Source organism: Mercenaria mercenaria, chromosome 6 (genome assembly GCF_021730395.1).
Source record: "Mercenaria mercenaria strain notata chromosome 6, MADL_Memer_1, whole genome shotgun sequence".
In the NCBI taxonomy this organism is placed as follows: Eukaryota; Metazoa; Mollusca; class Bivalvia; order Venerida; family Veneridae; genus Mercenaria; species Mercenaria mercenaria.
This window is the reverse complement of record NC_069366.1, coordinates 66,072,984-66,080,185: the sequence shown is the minus strand read 5'-3', so window position 1 is coordinate 66,080,185 and position 7,202 is coordinate 66,072,984.

Sequence of the window (7,202 nt, the reverse complement as noted above, 5' to 3'; positions counted from 1 at the left end):
CATTTTTTAAGTAAATGAGCGTATTTATGCGGTAATTTCAATGAGATTCTCACGTCCCTGGTAGTTTATGGCCTATAAATTCATGATGACGACGGTATTAAGAGTCATTTGTCATAGGTGTTAAAAAACGTTAAAATGATACAAAATATCCCAAGTATATTTAATAACACAAGTATTTTTTTATTTATTTTTATACTTTTTTTAACTTTTAAACGCCGTAGCCTGTGCGGGATGTCAATCCTGCCCTAATAGAAAATCTGGAAATTACTCTGATAATATGCATATCTGCCATAAACCATGCTAACTTTTATATTGTTTAACAATTACAGACTGATATTGCAAATCTTGGTTTTAAAAATGTGTCATAAATTTATTTCAACATCATTAAATTCATGGGAGTCGGTCACCTGGTTTCAATACCTGCAATATAATACAATATGCAATAAAACTCAAACATGCGTGAAGGTGTGATTTCCTTCGGATAGCCACATCGTCCTCTCTATTCTTTTTTAGCTCACCTGTCACAAAGTGACAAGGTGAGCTTTTGTGATCGCGCGGTGTCCGTCGTCCGTCGTCCGTCCGTGCGTCCGTAAACTTTTGCTTGTGACCACTCTAGAGGTCACATTTTTCATGGGATCTTTATGAAAGTTGGTCAGAATGTTCATCTTGATGATATCTAGGTCAAGTTCGAAACTGGGTCACGTGCCATCAAAAACTAGGTCAGTAGGTCTAAAAATAGAAAAACCTTGTGACCTCTCTAGAGGCCATATATTTCATAAGATCTTCATGAAAATTGGTCAGAATGTTCACCTTGATGATATCTAGGTCAAGTTCGAAACTGGGTCACGTGCCATCAAAAACTAGGTCAGTAGGTCTAAAAATAGAAAAACCTTGTGACCTCTCTAGAGGCCATATTTTTCATGAGATCTTCATGAATATTGGTCAGAATGTTCAGCTTGATGATTTCTAGGTCAAGTTCGAAACTGGGTCACGTAGGGTCAAAAACTAGGTCAGTAGGTCTAAAAATAGAAAAACCTTGTGACCTCTCTAGAGGCCATATTTTTCATGAGATCTTCATGAATATTGGTCAGAATGTTTACCTTGATGATATCTAGGTCAAGTTCGAAACTGGGTCACGTAGGGTCAAAAACTAGGTCAGTAGGTCTAAAAATAGAAAAACCTTGTGACCTCCCTAGAGGCCATATTTCTCAATGGATCTTCATGATTATTGGTCAGAATGTTCACCTTGATGATATCTAGGTCAAGTTCGAAACTGGGTCACGTGGGATTAAAAACTAGGTCAGTAGATCTAAAAATAGAAAAACCTTGTGACCTCTCTAGAGGCCATATTTCTCAATGGATCTTCATGAAAATTGGTCAGAATGTTCACCTTGATGATATCTAGGTCAAGTTCGAAACTGGGTCACGTGGGGTTAAAAACTAGGTCAGTAGGTCTAAAAATAGGAAAACCTTGTGACCTCTCTAGAGGCGATATTTTTCAATGGATCTTCATGAAAATTGGTCAGAGTGTTTACTTTGAAGATATCTAGGTCAAGTTCGAAACTGGGTCACGTGGGGTTAAAAACTAGGTCAGTAGATCTAAAAATAGAAAAACCTTGTGACCTCTCTAGAGGCCATATTTTTCATGAGATCTTCATGATTATTAGTCAGAATGTTCATCTTGATGATATCTAAGTCAAGTTCAAAACTGGGTCACGTGGGGTTAAAAACTAGGTCAGTAGGTCTAAAAATAGAAAAAAAATTGTGACCTCTCTAGAGGCCATATTTCTCAACGGATCTTCATGAAAATTGGTCAGAATGTTCAGCTTGATGATATCTAGGTCAGGTTTGTAACTGGGTCATGTGCGGTCAAAAACTAGGTCAGTAGGTCGAAAAATAGAAAAACCTTGTGACCTCTCTAGAGGCTATATTTTTCACGAGATCTTCATGAAAATTGGTGAGAATGTTCACCTTGATGATATCTAGGTCAAGTTTAAAAGTGGGTCACGTGCCTTCAAAAACTAGGCCATTAGGTCAAATAATAGAAAAACCTTGTGACCTCTCTAGAGGCCATATTTTTCAATGGATCTTCATGAAAATTGGTCAGAATTTTTTATCTTGATGATATCTAGGTCACATGTGCTCAAAAACTAGGTCACTATGTCAAATAATAGAAATAATGACATCATACTCAGTTCAACACTGGGTCATGTGGGGATAGGTGAGCGATTCAGGACCATCATGGTCCTCTTGTATAACTAAAGTATTTTACTTCATTCGATCACACGCAGTCATTTTATACTGAATATAGAACATAAAGGAGACTTACATAACAGACTGAATTGCCACACACTTACCACATTTCACCATATCGCTTTTCTTTTCATCATATTGAAAAAGCGCAATTCTTTTTACCGACGTGAGCATATCTCTTGACATGGCCAAGATTAAAAATAAAACAAAAATAAGCAGAATTAAAAGACGAACTTACAGATCTTTTATACTTATATAATTGTTTAATGTTTTATAGTGAGATAAAAAGAATGAATAACTAATAAAATTCCTCAAAATGTGAACGAAATTTTACATTTTGTAGGTGTGCAAGATGTGTGTCCTGCGCTAATAGAAGTTTGAAAATTACTCCAATAACTTGAATATCTTTTATAAACCATTTTAACTTTTACTTCGTTTTTCGATTACAATCTACAAATGTAGCTTTTGAAAATCTGAATATAATGTTTCATCCGTAGCCTGCGCGGGATGTTGTTCCTGTGCTAATAGCAATTTCTGAACTGACGTTGATATTTGCAACATATTTCAATTCTACAAGATACTATTTATGTAACTTCTTAAAAAATGTTTTCAGAGTAGAAAATAATTAGAAAGAAAAGGGGTTTTCGTCATAACGAGAACGAAATATTACATTTGTTATCTACGCAAGAGTTTAAGTTAACATAGTTTATGAGAAACATTCAAGTTATCAGAGTAATTTCCAGATTTATTATTAGCGCAGACACACATCTTGCGCGGATAAAAAATGTAATATTTCGTTCTCGTTATGACAGAAATCACTCTTTTTCTATTCATTTTTCTACAGTATTCATTTGAAAGTTACATAAACAGTATGTTTTATGAATGAAATATGTCTGAAATACAGTGTAATTTCAAACTTTGCTATTAGCGCAGGACCGACCTGCCACGCAAGTTACAGGTGTAACATTATAGATCCATTTTGATTTGTAAAAAAAACCTATAGTTTTAGTCTGTAATCGTAAATCAAAGTAAAAGTTAATATAATTTATAAAAGATATTCAAGTTATCAGAGTAATTTCCAGATTTATTATTAGCGCAGACACACATCTTGCGCAGATAAAAAATGTAATATTTCGTTCTCGTTATGACAGAACTCACTCTTTTTCTATTAATTTTTCTACAGTATTCATTTGAAAGTTACATAAATAGTATGTTTTATGAATGAAATATATCTGAAATACAGTGTAATTTCAAACTTTGCTATTAACGCAGGATCGACCTGCCACGCAAGTTACAGGTGTAACATTATAGATCCATTTAGATTTGTAAAAAAACTCTATAGTTTTAGTCTGTAATCAAAGGCCTACTCTTTATTCAATCGATTTTGTACTATAAAATAATAAAAATACAAATACATGGCATTTATATAGCGCAAAAATTATAAAATATTCTATTGCGCTTTACAATTACATAACACACATTTAACATTATATACATACAAGTATAATAATAATAATATAGATAAGATCTGTAAGAATTTTCTTTTAATTCTGTGACTTTTTTATTTCATCTTTTATCTTAGACATGTTGAGAGATATGCTCCCGTTGGTAGAAAGAATATTATTGGGAAATTTCAAGATATTTCAATATAATAAAAACGATATTTTGCTAAGTGTGTGCTCGGGTGAAGTAGAAAATTATAAAAATAGCCTAAAACATACCAGGGGACGACGTGTGCAAGCTGGAGGAAATCACACCTTCACGCATGTTTGGGTTTTATTGCATCTTGTATAAGATTGGAGGTATTGAAACCTGGTGACCGACTGCCGTGAATTTACTGATGTAGAAACAAATTTATGACAACTAATTTAAGTACCGAGATATTCAGCATTTGACATCTATATTTATTAATAAATTGACCAAGTGCATGATTTATCAAACACGAAATGCAAATTTCTGATATATAAAGTTACATTTGTTATTTGCGCTGCGCATTTGGTAAATCGGGCAGGTTAAATTTATCCTGCGCAACGATTGGTAAATCGTTGCGCATATAACCAACGTACAAAAATTTGTTATATGCGCTGCGCGTTTGGTAAATAGCGCAGATTGGTTATTTGCGCTCAACATTATCATGTTAAACAGGCTATCAAGGTTTTCTTTCCATATCACGTAAGAAACAGATACGGTCGGTCGGTTTAGCATTCTTCGCTGCATTCACCCACCAAACCTTAATGAAGAGTAGACAAACTCGGCTCAACCAAATTAAATGAGTAGTTGGATGATTTTGGCAAAACAACAAGCCAGTGCACCATTGTACTACTGTCGGCTATCCTGATTTTATGTACGTGATACAAAAGAGACATATTATCGCTTGTGGGACGCGCTTATTTTCGATACGTTTTATTTTACTGGTACACTAGAGGTTATAGGTCACTGTAGTTAGAAGACTGCGGGTTGGTCAATTTAAATTCTGTTGGTCAAAGGTCACGTGGACAAAATTGAGACTGTATATGTGACAAATTAGAAACTAGTAAATAACTTACTTTAATTACGCCGGTAGCCTTGCCTACATGTGCACGAGAGTTTAATCAACGTGGATATATGTATGGCATTCCGATTGTATTGTTAGATAAAATTCAGATACGTTGAATCCTGCAGCTTGTTTCCCTTTTATAAATAATTATGTATCGGTTGCTAACATCCTTGTAGTAGCTTATGTGGTGGGATTTAATCTTATACGTATGCAAGTATAAACTTCAGTGTTCTAGGTTCAGTAAGTTTTGCACGACAATGTGCAAGCACAAAGTATAGCAGAACTTCCAGGTTTTCTTGTTAGAAATGTGCATGCAGTATGCAAGCTGTACTTTCTACCAGGCACAAGCTCTCTTGGACCCGGAAGAGACTTTCCTGTGACCCCTAATACGTCTAAAATTGGTAAGGAGCCTCTTTGGCCAAGTGGATAAGGCCGCTGGCACTGAATCAATTGCCATTCGCCTCTGTTGGTTCTAATCCTTCTCCAGTAATCGTACTATGAAGCTACGGAAAGCATGTGTCCGCCCGTGTCTGAAGTCTGGAGGGGCACCGGTGGTCTAGTGGTAACACGCTTGACTGTCAATCCTCCGGCGATATATGACCATTTTGTGTCGACTCACCGTAAAACCCAACTCACTCAGCCCCCTTGACTGTCAATCCAGAGGTCCGGGGTTCGAATCCTAGTCCAGGCACTGGAAATTTCTGAGATTCTCTTGAGTGTCTCCCAACTAACTAAGAGGCCAGAAGGGGCCTACTGGTTCTTCCCAGGAATGATGGGTCCGCGTGTATCGGTGCTATACACCGTGCACGTTAAAAAAATACAAACTGTTTATTCGCAACCTCTAGGCTAAGTAAGCCGGACATGCCTGTATCTAAAAGGATTTCTCTCTCTCTGATCTGGGGGCTATGTCTCACTCTCAGGATGAGTTTGGCGCCCTGAGTGGTTGCCTTTGTGCTATGTAAAGCGCCTTTGAACGTGTTTATCATGAAAAGGACGCTATATAAATCCAACTAAAACAGAATTATGAGCGTCTATGAATATCAAGAATTGTACCATTTTTAGCTAGTGTCTACTCACCACGATGTCGGCGTTGGCGTCACACCTTAGTTAAGCTTTTCGTACCAGTCCACATTTTGACAAAACTTTTTGACATATAGCTTTAAAACACTTGTGTACTATCACCATGTCCAGTTTCAAGCAAGAGTACATAACTCCATCAATGATTTTGTCTGAATTATGACCCCTTTTAACTTACAGATCTTAGCGGAGTGTTTCGTACCAGTTCATATTTTGTGTAAACTGTTTGACATAGGGCTTTTAAACTTTTATGACTTGTTTATCATAACAGTCTCTATATGTAGGCAAGAGTGCATAACTCTGTCAAGTATTTTGGCTAAATTATTGAAATTGGTTCAGTTTTCGTAAAAGTCCACGTTTTGTCACAACTATTTAACATGTGGCTTTGAAACACCTCCATCTATAAGCGAGGGTATGTAACTAGGTCAAAGATATTTGGCTGAATTTTGGCCCATTTGATTTGAAAATCAGTTAGGTTTTTCGTACCACTTCATATTTTGTCTAAACTGTTTGACATCTTTGAAACTTTGACCACTCATTGTTTACCATCATAGTATCCGTATGTAGACAAGACTACATAAGTAGGACAAGGATTTTGGCTCAGTTATGGCCCTTTTTGTCATAGAAATTAGTTCAGTTTCGCCTACCATTCCATAGTTTCTCTGAACTGTTTAATATATGGCGTCGAAACGTCTGAACACTTGCTAACAAACATGGTCTTTATGTGTGGTAAGACTGCATAACTTTTCTACTCACAACTTTTTAGCTACACCATTCAAAGAGTAAATAAACCGATCCTACTAATCACGCAGTATTTCGATATTTTTTTTTTACATTCTTAGATATTAATTCACATATTGCATTGATATTTGCACATCTATTTTCCTTCTTTTGTCTGAAAATCTCTGGTAATATTTTGACACCATACTTGCATCAATAATTCGAATACAATGTAGTCAAGCGCGCTGTCAACAGACAACTTTTGTTTAAATATAACTACTTAATATTAACTAGAGAAAAAAATCAATATGCATGTGCATTTATATAGATCGTGTATATAGAGAATATCTAAAGCATGGTACCATTAATTTTTAATCAATAATATTATTTCTTAAAAGTATTTATTAAATCGATGTGCAGGGTTTATGTATGAATATAGTGAAAAGGGAATAACCTATGAATAATTGTAGACAGGCCTAATGTAATATGAGCTGTAACATCAATGGGGATATAATGTTTATTGTTTATCTTTAAGGTCAATGACTTTTTTACATGTATGAAAATTAACATTTTATAACGTGATACACTTTAGACACTTTCAGCTGTCAAAGCTAAA